The 18,163-nt window shown below is 33.2% G+C and overlaps 1 long non-coding RNA gene across 1 annotated transcript in view; it reads right to left on the bottom strand.

The window, feature by feature from the left end:
* Positions 1 to 9,954: 9,954 nt before the first annotated feature.
* Positions 9,955 to 18,163, bottom strand: part of LOC136838695 (uncharacterized) — a 9,876-nt gene continuing 1,667 nt past the window's right edge. The window contains exon 3 of the long non-coding RNA XR_010853084.1: positions 9,955 to 10,111. This is a non-coding gene — a long non-coding RNA (uncharacterized lncRNA). The remainder of the gene's footprint in view (positions 10,112 to 18,163) is intronic.

The raw sequence follows: 18,163 nt of genomic DNA on the forward strand, positions 1-18,163 counted from the left end.
TCATTGGATATACAAACTAATTTAATATATATATGGCAGAAAAACTTTTTGTTACGGAAACACACGCACAAAATTGAACAGCAATAAAGATTATATATATATATATATATATATATATATATATATATATATATATATATATATATATATATATATATATATATATATATATAGAGAGAGAGAGAGAGAGAGAGAGAGAGAGAGAGAGAGAGAGAGAGAGAGAGAGAGAGAGAGAGAGAACGCCTTCTGACATTTAACCCACCGCTATTGTTAAACACTATTCGTTGAAGAGAAGCATTGTAAGCCACGTCTCCTTTAATCAATCTACATTTTTATGTGAGCACTCGTGCAACTTTACTAACTGCCTCTGACGTACGACAATACAGATCTTGGACAGAAAAGGCAGGAGTAGAAACTAAAAATACCTAGGTACACACGCCCCAAAAGGTGTGATAGATACGTCACTCGTCATTCTTAGAATTCCATTCATGAGAAAACAATGACTGGGGTTCGAATAAAAACTACGGGATATAATCAACTGATGCGAAGAGAATTGCAAATACATCCGAAGCACAAGGTACAGAAAGTGATAAGATAAACTGACACTGACACAGGTGTTCTACTTGCAAAGAACCAAAGTTTCAGAGCAATATTATTATCGGTATTTCAAAAGGAAGTAGAACCAAAGGCTTAGAGTAATATTATTACTGGTCATTTCAAAAGGAAATAGAACCAGAGTTTTAGAGTAATATTATTACTGGCCATTTCAAAAGGAAATAGAACCAAAGTTTTAGAGTAATATTATTACAGGTCATTTCAAAAGGAAATAGAACCAAAGTTTTAGAGTAATATTATTATTACTGGTCATTTCAAAAGGAAATAGAACTAAAGGTTTGGAGTAATATTATTAATGGTAATTTCAAAAGGAAACAGAACCAAAGTTTTAGAGTAAAATTATTACTGGTAATCTTGAAAAGGAAGTCTGCATTAACCAGCTATTCAATATCGTAAACTAAGAACACAAACCGAAAATGTTCTTATATAGAGGAAATAGATCGAACTTAGAATAATACACCATTGGGAACAGAAAAATTACTGAATTTAATAACATTGACGCTGACTGTCGTTGCCACAAGTGTGTCTTCATAAATTGTTCTGAGATGAACAATTTTAGTTTTGCAAACAATTGCGCCAAGCGAGTACACAGACACACACATATATATTCATATGTGTATATATATATATATATATATATATATATATATATATATATATATATATATATATATATATATATATATATATATATAAATATATATATATATATTATATCACTTAAAATCAATGGTGAAAAATTAACACACTGTGTAGGTCCTGACCGGTTTGTCTTTAATTTCTACACCAGTGGTTTTAGGTGATATATAAAAATCAGGTGTCACTGTAATTATTGTCTTTTGTACATATATACATAATACATACATACATATATATATATATATATATACAGTATATATATATATATATATATATATATATATATATATATATATATATATACATACAATAAATATAAATGTATAAATATCTGTCCACCTATCTATCTATATATATAATATATATACATATACATATATATATAAAAACATATAAAAACATATACTTATATATATATACATATATATATATATATATATATATATATATATATATATATATATATATATATATATATATATATATATAGAGAGAGAGAGAGAGAGAGAGAGAGAGAGAGAGAGAGAGAGAGAGAGAGAGTACTGAAACCACCTTCGGCCTTAGGTCGGGCGTGAGACGTGATAAATCACACAAGTGGTTTTGGGACGCCGGAAAATGCGAAGACTCCGTGTCTTAAGAAAGCCTAAGAGGGATTTTGAAAAAAATGGGCGTAGCCTAGCGGAGGCACGCAGCTGACCCACATATTCTTCTTCTTCCCCCACAAAACAGGTCATTTAGGTCATTTGTGAAAGGGCACGGCCTCGGGGACACTGCAGAACAGCAAGAGGAGGAGATGGGAAGACGAAGAGGATTAAGGGAAGGACTGATAAATTTGGGAATATAGAAATTTGGGAATACCAAGGGGAAGAGATGGAAAGCCGGTGAGAGAGTGAGTATTAAAGGAAGAACTGATAAATTTGGGAATACCAAGGTGAGGAGATGGAAAGCCGTTGAGAGAATGAAGATTAAGGGAAGGACGGATAAAAGGATTTGAGAATTTGGGGAAATAGAGCACAGTTATGGAAGACGTTCCAAGAGAAGGTGAACTAGAACAAAAGTATGTCAGTAACGCGGGATGCAGTGGGCTTATACAGATTAATGTGACAAGAGAGAGAGAGAGAGAGAGAGAGAGAGAGAGAGAGAGAGAGAGAGAGAGAGAGAGAGAGAGACAGACAGAGATGGATAGACTGTGAGAGGAGAGAGTGAGAGAGAGAGCGATGAATAAACTGATAGAGAGAGAGAAATAAGTAGACAGAGAGAGAGAGAGAGAGAGAGAGAGAGAGAGAGAGAGAGAGAGAATAAAGCCCTCCCGCCACCTCCCTTCCAAGAGTAAAATGATGAATGGTCCTAGGGGCAAGACGCCCTAATTCCTTAGGAAGAAGCTAAAGCCCTTATATCTTCTCCTACAGGATCCCCGGAAGAGACGGGGGAGGGGGGGAGGCACCTCCGAAACACCAATTTTTCCCACTGACCCAGAAACGAGGGAGATTGATTGATCGGGAGTATTTTCTTGCGTCGCGCCTCGGACGGGAGAAAAGAAAGCAAAGGAGAAAGGGAAGGTCGATAATGGAAGTGGTCAAAGGGGGGATGGGATACAGGTGATGAAAAAAGAGCATAAATAAAATTAAATAAAAAAATGTAAACTAAATGAAATGACGACCTAATGCTAAATATGAATAATGACTTGAAACTCTGACAAATGGTGTTAAAATTACTAATTCCTTACTGCGATGTCAACATACAATAATAATAATAATAATAATAATAATAATAATAATAATAATAATAATAAGAAGAAGAAGAAGAAGAAGAAGAAGAAGAAGAAGAAGAAGAAGAAGAAGAAGAAGAAGAAGAAGAAGAAGAAGACAAAATGAAGTTAAAATTACTAATTCCTTACTGCGATGTCAACATCCAATAATAATAATAATAATAATAATAATAATAATAATAATAATAACTGAATAAATAAATATATTATGAAGTTAAAGATTTGGGTTAAAACAATTTTTCTTTTGCAGTTACTTTTTTTAAATGAAATCCGCCTTCTCAGTGGGCATAATAATTTACATATTTGGTAACAAGCAGTAAATTATTACCTAATTCCCTATACGTACTGGAAAAGTGCACACACACACATTATATATATATATATATATATATATATATATATATATATATATATATATATATATATATATATATATATATACTGATATATATATATATATATATATATATATATATATATATATATATATGTATATATATATATATATATATATATATATATATATATATATATATATATATATTATATATATATATATATATATATATATATATATATATATATATATATATATATATATATATTATATATATATATATATATATATTTATATATATATATATATATATATATATATATATATATATATAGCATATTTGAAATCGGAAGACGGCGCGACCTTTACAAAATACAGCCACGGAAAAATAAATAAACATATCGGGTAATGGAATTCACCACACATCACATCCAGCAGCTGAAAGGATGTAGTGGATAGGGAATCGGAATAACGAGAAGAAGAAGAAGAAGAAGAAGAAGAAGAAGAAGAAGAAGAAGAAGAAGAAGAAGAAGAAAGAATGACCCAGTTACGATGCGGCAATGGTGTTTGGATACGGGAGATGTAATGCCAGCCATTTTCGTGTGAGGAGGGGGCTTTTATTCTTTTGCATACATCAGAGCTCTTCTGAGAAGACGACGTTTTCTCTTTCTGAAAGTTTTTTTACTTCTGAAAGACGTCTTCTATATTCTGGAAAACGTTTTCTCTCTCCTGAAAGACGTTCTCTCTTTCGAAGATTATGGATGCGGGTTCGTTTCCCGCTACCGGAAATCATAATTGCTTCACATATCTTGCATTGGGATCCATGGCTTTGTAGTGACAAGCATATCCAAAAGCGCTAAGAATTCGAGAAGTTAAGAGGACATTGTGGCTATATATATATATATATATATATATATATATATATATATATATATATATATATATATATATATATATATATAGAGAGAGAGAGAGAGAGAGAGAGAGAGAGAGAGAGAGAGAGAGAGAGAGAGAGAGTTAGTTAGAGGGCATTTGCTATATATATATATAGTATATATATATATATATATATATATATATATATATATATATATATATATATATATATATATATATATATATATATATATATATATATAGAGAGAGAGAGAGAGAGAGAGAGAGAGAGAGAGAGAGAGAGAGAGAGAGAGAGAGAGAGAGAGAGAGCACTATATTCATCTCGTTTTTAATTCTAGTGATTTTTTCATTGGATATGCAAAACAGTTTAATATATATATGGCAAAAAAAAAACTTTGATGTAACGAAAAATCTCGAACAGTAATTTAACAACAATAAAAGCTAATAATAAAAAAAGGAAAAAATGCATTCAAGCCTAGCTATCAGGATTTGAGTAATCAGAAGATAATGGTTATCACGGGGTCCTACAGCGTGCAATCACCGATTGGGCGATAAGCGAGCAAATGACGTTTTTGTTTGTTGTAAATTACATTTTTTTGTTTTTTGCAAATGACGTTTTTGTCTGTTGCAAATGACATATTTTGTTTGTTGCAAATGACCCTTTTTGTTTGTTGCAAATGACCCTTTTTGTTTGTTGCAAATGACCTTTTTTGTTTGTTGCAAATGACATTTTGTTTGTTTGTTGCAAATGACATTTTTTGTTCTTGCAAAAACTTTTTTGTTGCAAATAACATTTTTGTTTGTTGCAAGTTACCTTTTTTGAGTGTTGCAAATGACCTTTTTTGTTTGCTGCAAATGAGATGTTTGTTGCAAATGACATTTTTTGTTTGTAGCAAATGACATTTTTAGTTTGTTGCAAATGACATTTTTTGTTTGTTGCAAATGACATTTTTTGTTTGTAGCAAATGATATTTTTGTTTGTTGCAAATGACATTTTTTGATTGTTGCAAATGACATTTTTGTTTGTTGCAAATGACATTTTTTTTTTTGCAACAAAAATTTTTGCTGAAAATTACCATTTTTGTTTTTGCAAGAAAAATTTTGTTTGTTGCAAATAACCTTTTAGTTGTTGCACGTGACCTTTCTGTTTGTTGCGACCTAATAAATATGTTAAGAGAGTCTTGACCCTAAACTTTAATTGTTTCGGAAAAATTTATATCTTCATATTTTGCTTTAAATTTTCTCATAATTTTCTAAAAACAGTATAAAAAAAATTATTAATCGTGAAAGGAGAACTTTGTTCCTAGACTTTCATTTTTCGGCAGAAATTTTAATGTTCATATTTTGATTTAAATGTTTTCATATTTTTCGACAAAGTTATTAAAAAAATTATTAACCGCAGAAAGAGACACTTTTATTTTTTCGGCAAAAATTTTAATTTCATATTTGGCTTTAAATTTTCTCAACATTTTCGACAAAATTAAAATGAAATAAAATTATCAACAATAGAAAGAGAACTCTGTTCCTAGATTTTCATTTTTCGGCAAAAATTTTAATTTTCATATTTTGCTTTAAATATTCTCATAATTTTTTCAACATTATTTTTAAAAATCTTTAACAGTAGAAAGAGACCTTTGTTCCCGGACCTTCAATCTTCGGCAGAAATTTTAATTTTCATATTTTGCTTTTAAGTTTCTCATAATTTTCTGAAATACTATAAAAAAATATATATATATATTAACCGGAGAAAGAGACCTTTCTCACTGGAGCTTTATTTTTTCGGCAAAAATTTTAAATTTTCTGATAACTTTCGACAAGATTACTAAGAATTACTAATCGTGGAAAGCGACATTTGTTCCTACACTTTCATTTTTCAGCAAAAATTTCTAATTTTCTCATATTTTTCGACAAAATAAAAAAAAACATTATTAACCGTAGAAAGAGACCTTTGTTCCTGTATTTTCATTTTCGGCAAAAGATTTTAATTTTCTCCGAATTTTCAAGAAAATTACAAAAGAAAAAAAATATTATTAACCGTAGAAACAGATCTTTGTTCTTGGACTTCAATTTTTCTGCAAAGTGCAAACTTTCATATTTATGAATTTGCATAAAACATTCGGCTAAATGTTACGATATTAAAGTGAAGGATCTGGTTTGCCCGCTTAAGACGTATCCAGTATAAGAGATGGGACTCCAGGCTCACGTTTTCAAAGCCTGCCTCTCTCTCTCTCTCTCTCACGATCTCGTTAAATCTCTCTCTCTCTCTCTCTCTCTCCTCTCTCTCTCTAATACCTTCGATTAATTTACCAACTCTTTGTAGTAACTGATGACCTAAATAATAAATTAAATAATAATACCCCTATTAAATAGGGCTTGGTATATACCAGGCTGGAGAAGGGCATGGGCTCACAACTTCATCCCAAAAAGGGCTTATATATATATATATAGTACATACACATATATTTATATACTATATATATAAATATATAATATACATGTATTAATATATGTACATATATGTATATTACATATATACATGTGTATATATATACATATATGTATACACATATATATCACATACTGTATATATATATATATATATATATATATATATATATATATATATATATATATATATATATTGTTAGCGTATGTACATGTTTATGCCAATATAGTTTTACATCGATACATACTTTCAACGGAAACCCAAAGCGGCAGAAAGGAAATATTACTAGTCTATAAACAGTAGGACTCAGACCCTGGCTATTTCCATAACTAACGAGATCCCTTTTTGAATCAACTCATTCACAAAAGCATCGCTGGATACTATCTGGGATTTAAAAAAAACGGATATAGATCACTCGGCCAGCTTATGTAGACAATAAACAAGTCTAAAATTACGTTCAAAGGGACAATTTTACTCGCAACTCCTCCCAAATTCAATTCACATCAAACGGACGATTTTTAAACAGACGTCACGCCAACAGACGAAATCGCTCTCCGTTTTTCTGCTGTCTTCTGTTCGCGGCTATTTCCGTTCTTGTTATGCTCGCTGCCATGTACGCTTTGACACCTTCGATATGACGTCACGTGACGTCTAATGGTGACGTCAGAACGACGCCTGACGACGTAATTGATTTTCCGCGGATTTTGACTTCTGGATGGGACGGCGTTGAAATGGCTGACAACAGAGGAGACCTCATAACTATTATTATTATTATTATTATTATTATTATTATTATTATTATTATTATTATAACGGTTAATGTTACATCCCTTTCAAGCAGGGTTGGTAATCATCAATTAATTATTATTATTATTATTATTATTATTATTATTATTATTATAGCAGTTAAAGATATGTCCCTTGAGGCTGGGTTCGTAATATCAATTCATCATAAATATTTGTATTTTTATGCATTCTTAATGTTTTTCTCTGAATTTCTTCACTCATTCTATTTATTCATTTATTCTTTCCATTTATGAGTGACAAGTTTAGTCTCCTTTTTTTTATATATATATTTTATATATATATATATATATATATATATATATATATATATATATATATATATATATATATATATATATATATATATAATTTATATATATTTATATGTGTGTGTATGTATGTATGTATGTATCTGTAAATAACACTTCAATCATCGGTAATTCCAATACGAACTCATACTTTCACAGGTCCATCTATCTATCTTTAAAACTGTAGAGTAACCAGTGAAATGGAATGGAATGGAATATAGAACTTAAGCAAAAACCGAAGTGCTGGGACCTATGAGGTCATTCAGCGCTGAAAGGGAAACTGAGAGCAGAAAGGTTTGAAAGGCGTAACAGGAGGAAAACCTCGCAGTTGCACTAGGAAAAAATGGTTAATGGAGGGTGGAAAGTAGGATGGAAGAAAGAGGATATGAATGGACGTACAGTAAAAGGATGAAAGTGGTTGCAGTTAGAAAACGAGGTGGGACGCTGCAAAAGAACCTCAGGTAATGCCTACAGTACACCGCGTGAGGTGCACTGACGGCACTACCATCCTGCAGGGGAAACCTGGGAAATGATGACGTCTTCAAAAGGATGCCTGTAGCATTAACACAGTGACATCCTTACGAGATTTACTTTTGGCCCTTTAGGTTACTGTTCCTGCCCTTGACCTTTTTCGCTGTGACGCCAGTGTTCAGGATAACCATGGAAGCTGGCGATGCTTTGCAATTGCACAGCCTCAAAAGTTCAAGCGAAGATACAACGCATTACTGCTCAACAACAGTTCTCCTTATGTCTTAATAATTTACTTACATTTTTGTCTATTTGTTCATTAATTCTTTAATTTATTTTTCCTTTTTAATAAGTGATGTCTTCTTTCTGAATATCCTATTACCTTCTGTTACCTCTTTCGAATGAACACCACATCCTTTGGAAGCTTGAATTTCGTCAATGGCCCCGTTGGTGGACTTGTTCCATATGAATAGGGTTCGTCTTCTGAATAATAATAATAATAATAATAATAATAATAATAATAATAATAATAATAATAATAATAATAATAATAATAAGCTTTATTTACTAGAATGAACGTCTGAATTCCATTCAATTCAATGAAGTTTATTTGTCTGTCTGAGAGAGGGTCTTCTTACGAAATGATAATAATAAAAATAATAATAATAATAATAATAATAATAATAATAATAATAATAATAATAATAATAATACAGTAAACTGTATTACTATGTAAAAGATAAAAACACACTAATACAATTTACTAAACAATTGTGGATTTTTATTACACAACTGTTTTTCAAGAGATTGTGAATTTCTTAGCAATAATAATAATAATAATAATAATAATATAATAATAATAATAATAATAATAATAATAATAATAATAATAAGGAGGAGGCTTTAAATCGAACGGCAGTGCCACACCGAGCCGTGACTGGCACTGTGCCAGTGCTACTGCTAAGCCACAAAGGTCATTCTCGCCATGAAGAAGTTGGCCCCGCGTATTCAAGGAATTCCCTCAGATTTCTTATTCGCTATTTTAACATTTTTTAACATTCGTCTATGGTAAGGCGCTCTGTATGTGCGACATAACACGAGAATGTCGTCCTTTTAATCCGACGAGCTTGTTAAAAGTCGTTGCGCTGCATGTATGTAAGGGTGTGTATATATGTATATATATATATATATATATATATATATATATATATATATATATATATATATATATATATATATATATATATAATGCAAACCAAGAGGATCTTGTTTATCCTTCCCCGGAGTGACAGTAGGGGAAACCATGACACAGCCACCCTGCCCCTGCAAACCAGTTTGTCCACCCTGGGTGGGGGAGGTGGTGGGTATGGGAACGGGAGGGTAGGGGCGACATCCACACTCCTGCAAACTTGTTTGTCCCCCCTGGCCGGGGGAGGGGTAGGTAGGGAATCGGGAGGATAGGGGAGACAGCAGCGCCGGGTTCCAGCCTGCGTAGCGCACCAACAAGCTTGTAGTATATATATATACTGTATATATATAATATATATATACTTATACATATATATGCTCTCATTTTGTATAAGTACATACATACATATATATATATATATATATACATACATATATATACTCACAATTTATCAGAAAATATTTCCGAAATCATGAAAAATAATAAAAAATAAACCTGAACGGCAGTGACTTGGGCAGAGAGCTATGGAAACTCAGAGTTGGACCATCTTGGACCGCTTCCATTTTCTATGCGTCGTCTCCATTTTCTATGCATTATTCATCGTCCGTTCTCTCGTAATTTGGTTTTATCGCTTTCCGTCATTCCATCCATTTGCTTCCTGGCAGAAATTTGGAGGGAAAGGAGACTGGTCATTTAAGTCGTTCTTGTTATGGCAGTTTTTTTATTTTTTTATTCTTTCTTATTCCTCTGCAAAACTCAAAACGACAAGAAAATTTCTTATTACTACTACTACTACCAGTAAGAATAATATTATTATTATTCAGAAGAAGAACCCTGTTCATATGGAACAAGCCCACCATAGGGGGCATTGACTTGAAATTCAAGCTTCTAAAGAATAGGTGTCCATTGGAAAGAAATGACAGAAGGTAACGGAAATTACAGAATAAATTCATACGTTTCGGCGATGGATAAACATATCTTTAAAATGTTGATCTGAATTGCTTAAACACTCTGGCGTCGCTAAGGAAATATAAATCCCTGCTGACCTGACCCTACAGATATATGTCCTTTCATACCAGAACACTGCCGAGGTCTTAGGGCCAGCAACCTCTTCGCAAAGATTAAACGAAGTAATTTTTGTATTACTTCCTAACCAACTGCACTTTCTTGGAAGACCCAATGTCTTCTAATCCCCCGTAGCAGGGTACTGCCGTCAGTGCACCTCATGTGGTTGCACTATAGGCAATAACATGGTCAGTGCGTTTGCAGAGTCCCTTCAGCCCCTAGCTACACCCACTTTCTACCCTTTCACTTTACTCATTTCTCCCTTTCTTCAATCTTGTTGTCCAAACTCTATTATTATTAATCCTTAGTGCAAATGTGAAGTTTTCTCCCAGTTCCACCTTTAGATCCTTGTCCTTCATTTCTTGTATTCTCTGGACCTTTGTATCTTGCTCTCCAACCATTCCAATGCCCTCTTTTCACTGGCTTAGCGCTGAATGGCCGAAAGTTCTCCAGTGCTTGGCTTGACAGCTTAAATTTCATAAAATCAAAGAAGTAGCTTTTTACCTCAATAACATATTTTTCAGCTCTGCAAACAAAGAAGAAATTTGCTACGTAATTTACATACTTTTCTTCCTTCCTCACCTCACCAAATAAAAGGTAAATAAACAAGAGGAAACAACAAATTCTGAATGGAGAAAATACAAGCCCCCAATCATCAATATGGACCTTGACAAAAGACAAACGTGCTGGATTTCTGAAATTGTCCCTGAAGATGTTTAGTACTTGAAGTGATAATGTAAGAACCTTTCCAAAGAGCCTACCAGGCATCGTCTCACTGACAAAGCTTTGCTTCATTTTTGGTGCAGAATAAGGAATTTGCAGGAGCAAATATGATGAAAAAGCACTATAAAATAATTTACAGTATAACATCAACAAACTAACAGATATGACTCCTATCTACCTACTGACTGCAAACACAGACCCCACAATTGAGATCTCAAAGATTCCCCAATGGAAATATGCACTCCGACGACTGTCAGCTAGGATGGAAGGTATTACTGGTAACCGACAGATCGCTTAACAAAATTTGATATCAAATAACAGTCTGGGTTTTCCAAGTTAACTACAAGTAAGTACTTCCAAGGATGCATCCACACTACTGTAAAACATCATAAAAACAGGCCAGCAACTTAACCACAGATATCACAAACAAGCTGAACACAAGTCAACGACCTATTGGTAGTCCTAACAAGTGCTTCATATGATTATCCACAAATTCATTCTTCATTTGCAGTCGTGGACTTGTTTTCAACCTGTTTGTGATATGTATGCGATAAGTTGCTGGTCCACTGATATGGTGGTTAGTGTCGTGGACTACCATTTAGATGTTGCGGGTTTGTGTCTCCCCCAAGGCGATGAAAAATCACTGGCTCTGTATCATGATCAGTTACTGCTGCAGTGTAGGATCTGCATTGGGAGGTTGAAACCAACATTCTTTGGATGCTTGAATTTTAGGTCAACGGCTCCTGTGTGCTTGTTCCATGTGAATAAGTTTCATCTGCTGAAATAACAATAATAATAAGTGTGTTTATGACATGTCTTATTGAAGAGTGGATGTACCTTAATGCTGCCAAGTCTTTGAGGGTTCCGACCATTTCACCCGTTTCCACTTATAGTTGTTGATTTGTTTTCAACCTGTTTGTGATATGTATGCGATAAGTTGTCGACGTGTGTTTATGACATGTCTTCCTGAAGAGTGGGCGCACCTTAATGTTGCCAATTCTTCAAAGGTTCCTGCCATTTCACTTGATTCGAGGTAATTTCCATCTACGTGAGAGCTTAGTCAATAATTTGCTGTGGGACTGCCCTTAACCCAGTCTTCATTACAGCTTGTCACTCTATACCCCTATCATTCTATGAGTTTTACCTGTCTTTTCTTTACCTTTCATTTTGTAATCACCGGCTCATCAGCACAATTAAGCGTTTGTCCTCCAGTAACAAAACACTCCACTAACTTTTGTATCCTAGCATTTCTCTTACCTACAAAGTGCATAATCACAACACTAACCGATATCATTGCTCTCAAATAATCAGAGCAGTTTATTATTTCTATCAGTCTCACTTAACTGTAAAAAAGCATATGAGGCCACTAAAGTTTATTCGTAAGCTTTGTTATTTAAGGATATCTGCATCAGCTCTTTGATCTCCCTCCATTATGCTATTTAGATTGCCTGTAAGCTTTATGACCTTTGCTTTGTAGGTACTAAGAATAGTGTCTGAATAGTAACTGCATAAAATCCACTGTTAAACACACCTGTGGGAGGGAGAGGGGCCTTTTATCCCTCAAAATCCATTCAGCTCACGATCACGGTATTCAGTGACCCAATTACCACGACTAAGTTAACACATTTGCCTGTTGAACTGACACTCACAATTCCTATTCAAAGTAGAATTTTTTGTTTTCTGTGAGCCTCTGTGATTTTATTGATTATGCTTTACCTACGCCCCAAATAAGGGAAGGTAATATGGTTCTGAACACTGAGATGTAACCTACGACACTATTTTGATCTAAAGAGAACAAATCAGGTTCTATCTTCACAAGCAGTATTGAAGGCATTTGAAAAAGATATCACGCTTTGCAATGCCGTGTTAGGATTTAGTGCAGTCTTGTACTATAAATATGATCTCACTACTTCTCTGCCATAAAAATATATTAAAAATTCTACCAAATAGGACATTATAACTTTACGTTATCAATCAACAATTATGATTGTATAATTGTATTTACAGAAACTGTTACACTACATTGTTCATGAACTATTACTAATATTATTTACAAGCTGTAAATATGCAATGAAGGAGTACTTTTACAAGGGTTAGGAATTTGCACAATTCATGCATTCCAGTACAGTTATTCCTCAAACTAAACAATTTATACTTTTAGTAAATTTATTCTTTTATAATACTTGTGTACCCTGCGTAAGACAGATTCACATTTAACCACTGATAAGTATGATCAGTAAAGCAGACCTACATTTTCCACAAAGAATTAAATTCAAGCAATAATAGCCTTTCTATAGAATGCCATCGAACCAATGTGTTCACTCCTGACAATTATGAAACACCCACAAGGCGAATCGCCAGTGTAGGAGTATATTTTATAATAATTAAAATTAGGCTACGTCCATTTTCGCGTAACATGGGGTCGGAGTCACCACCTTGCTAAAGGGAATGTGCTCCACTGGCCTTTGAATGTGCTAAAGCTTTTCCTGTCGTTCCTAGTACTCGATAAGACGTCAAACGGTTTTTTCTAAAAATAACGAAAAGTTCTCTGTTTACGATACTTTTTCTATGACGAAAACAACCCCACATTCCAAAGGACACGTTTATTTCAATGTGTACTTTTATATAGTTCTCGGAAGGTTTCCAGAATATCTTTGCCTCAGTCCATTAACATAAATGTAAGTGTATGTTCGACAACGCGTTTGTCAGTCGAGAAAAGAGTTTTAAAAGTTCAAAGACAGACTCTATTTGTAACTGACATTTTAATAAGTGACACTCCAGTTTGCGCACGTCTTAGGATAAATCGTGAATATTTTTATGCAAGTTTGCTTCTGTTTACCTGTCTGCGTAAAAGATGTCACACGCATTTTAACTTGATTCAACTATATATATATCTATTCAGAAAGCTACAAACGTCCTTTAATATCCAATTCGCTCTACCTCGGAAATAATATATTTTCATATATGTTACCGAAGGGACCGAATGGGATAGTGCGTCCCTGTAATCCTGAGTCCTCGTCCGTCGCTGGTTCGACCCCACGGGGCGGTGGACTTATTATCAACTAAAAAATTCCCCTTCGGTAACATATATGAAAATATATTATTTCCGAGGTAGAGCAAATTGGATATTAAAGGACGTTTGTAGCTTTCTGATTGTATATGAATCACGGTGATGTGATAAATAGTCATATATATATATATATATATATATATATATATATATATATATATATATATATATATATATATATATATATATATATATATATATATGTGTGTGTGTGTAATATACAGGTATATATACATGTATATATATGTATATATTATATATAATACACACACACACACACACACATATATATATATATATATATATATATATATATATATATATATATATATATATATATATATATATATATATATACATATATATATATATATATATATATATAAATGTTGTCCTCAAATTATAACATTTGGGAATCCACACACTAAGGGATTAGGTTCTAATCTGAAATGGTTTTCTTACTGTATCACTTTTCGTTAGCATCTCCGAATCCAGATAATGAGCCAGTAAAATAAATGTCAAAATCACGATGAAGAAATATTGAGTTACTTAGTTTGCGTACGAAAGTGCATATAAAACAAATGAATATGATAGTAAAACCAACACCACTCGCTTGCAATACTCCATACGTACAAGTACACATACATACATACATACACACAACCACACACACAAATATATATATATATATATATATATATATATATATATATATATATATATATAAATATATAATACATATATATATATATATATATATATATATATATATATATATATAATTTTATCACATCACCGTGATTCATGTACAACCATTACAATGCTTGTATATGAATCATATATAAATTCATTCATAATATATATGAGACAAACGCACTATACAGTTAACATGACAGAGTTGGGTTGATATCGATTCTAATTACAAATACCGGAGTTCAACAGTGATTTGTAGGTGGGAGTCGGTATCAACTGATATCCTTTGATGGCCATGTAAAAGGCGTCACTGTAGTCTGAATTCTCGTCCTCTATGGTTCGAGCCACGTTTGTACTTAATGCTTATATATAATAGTATATATATATAATATATATAGAATATATATATATATATATATATATATATATATAATATATATTACAGTATATATGGAGTTCAACAGTGATTTGTATATATATATATATATATATATATATATATGAATTTTACATCACTGTGATTCATGTACAACCATTAAGCTTAATGCTTGTATATGAATCCTGATGATAAAATTCATTCATAATATGGTGCGTCGAGTTAACATGACAGAGGTGGGTTGATATCGATTCTAATTACAAATATAGTTCAACAGTGATTTGTAGGTAGTCGGTATCAACTTATACCTCCTTTGATGGCCATGTCGTTTAAGGCGTACTGTAGTCCTGAATTCTCGTCCTCTATGGTTCGAGCCACGTTTGTAGCTTAATGCTTATATATAACAAGTATATATATATATATATATATATATATATATATATATATAATATATATATAATATATATATGTATATATACAGTATATATGTGTATGTATATATATATATATATATATATATATATATATATATATATATATATATATATATATAAGTACATAAATATACATTACATATATACATATATATATATTTTTATATACATACATATACATTTCTGGTAATCGAGTAGTCCAAGGTCTGTGAATATATAGGCACTTCTGATCATTGCTCCATTGAGATGGACATAGCTATCAATCAGGATATTCCTAATTCCGCCATTGGAAAAACGGTCTGGCTGAAATCCAGAGCCAATTGGGAGTTCATTACTGAAGCTTGTCGGGCACTTAATATTTCAGTTGCTATATTAGTTCCTGATCCCAAGAAGAAGTTAAATAAAATGCTGATGGCTAATTTAATAAGATATGTCCCTAGAAAGGTCATCAAATTTACGACAAATGACCAGCCACTGATTGATGATACATGAAGACGAGTCTACCATGACAAACAGACCAAATTCAACGCATTGAGACAAAATCGTTCAAATGAAAATTACACCAATTTTGTTGAGTCTCGCTGTGCTGCGAATAGAACTTACCATACAGCCGAAAGAAATTACAACAACTCCTTGAAGCGGAAACTTGAAGGAATTACTCAGCCTCATCTGTGGTGGACCAAATTGGCATCATCTATCTTTGGGTCAGGCTCATCTTCCATTCCACCACTACTAACAGATGATGGTTGATTAACCGGTTACTGGCCCTAGGGAAAGGGCTGAACTGCTTCATCGAGCTTTTGAAGCTAAGCAATCAGCTGAGGATGTCCCTCTTCCTGATACTTGTCGTCCTGAACCTATACATATAAAATTTGCATTTCGCTCTAGGGATGTTAAGAAAATTCTGGATAATCTTGATACCTGGGGTGAAGATCCTGGTGGTTTCTTCCCTTTGTTTTTTAAAAAAATTTCTAGTGTGGTGTTTTCCAAGAATACTAGATTTTATAGATTTTTATGTCGACTTTGTATCTTTGTGGATGAGCACAAGCTTAGTAATACAGTGCCTGTTCCAAAGAGTAGCATATCTGCAGACTGCAGTAACTACAGGCCAATCTCTTTTTCCCCTGTGCTCTTTAAAGTTGCTGAAAAACTTATTTTTAAGCCACTATATAAGCATACAGAATCTAAAGGATTGTTAGATGATAGTCAATATGCATACAGGGAGCAGTTAGGTACCTGCGATGCTCTTTTAGACTTGACATGCCATTTGCAAGGGAACCTTGGTAAGGGTTTTGAGTGCGGAGTAATGCAAATAGATTTTAATGCTGCTTTCGATTTAGTAAATCATAAGGTACTTATTTATAAACTTCAGAATGTTGGAGTGGGTGGATATGTTTTAGGATTACTTCAAGATTTCCTTAAACAGGTAGGCAGCAGTGAGTTGCTGTGGACGGGATCTTTAGTGAACCAAGACGTATTTTGTCTGGAGTTCCACAGGGTAGTGTTCCTGGTCCACTGTTATTTTTAGTCTATACAAGTGATATGGTTGTTGGTCTGGAGGACAAGATTGTTCAGTATGCCGATGATGCAACACATGCAGGTGTAGTAAAGTCTCCACTTATGAGAAATGAAGCTGCTCTCAGCCTTAGTCGGGACATGGACCGGATCAGAGAATGGTGTACTCGGTGTGGTATGAGGCTGAACTCCAGTAAAACGAAAACACTATTGATTACCAGATCTCGTACAGATTTCCCATCCCATCCTCCCTTTCAGTTGGATGGAACTTCGCTGATTGAGTCTGAAACTTTAAATATTCTAAGTGTAACTTTTGACTCACATCTAACTTTTGAGAAACATCTAATGAAAGTTTCAGCAAATGCCGCACGAAAGTTAGGTATTGTTCGTAAGGCCTCATATATTTATAATAACAGTGATAAAATCAATACAACCTGTTTTTAAGTCATTTGTACTTCCTTTATTGGAATACGTTCTCCGGTGTGGATGCCTGCTTCTGAGAGAGATTTATCTAGATAGAGTGGTTCTTGGTGGTAGGTTTCTGCTTCCTAATAGTAGCAGTTATGACTTGGACCATCGATGGATGGTCCTTTGTTTGTCACTTTTTTAATAACTTGTAATTCAACAGAGATCTTTCACACTCACAATTGATCCCTGATCCCCTTTATCTGCCGAGAGCGGCCAGATTCGCCGTACAGCGACACCAATATGCAGTAAATGTGCCTCGCTGTCGAACTTCTCAGTTCCAGAGGTCCTTTATTCCTCACACCGTTGGACTGTGGAACCGTCTCCAAGAGGATGTCGTGCAGTTGGAACTTCAGAAGTTCAAGCGAA

The sequence above is a fragment of the Macrobrachium rosenbergii genome, chromosome 5 (genome assembly GCF_040412425.1).
Source record: "Macrobrachium rosenbergii isolate ZJJX-2024 chromosome 5, ASM4041242v1, whole genome shotgun sequence".
Taxonomy (NCBI): domain Eukaryota; kingdom Metazoa; phylum Arthropoda; class Malacostraca; order Decapoda; family Palaemonidae; genus Macrobrachium; species Macrobrachium rosenbergii.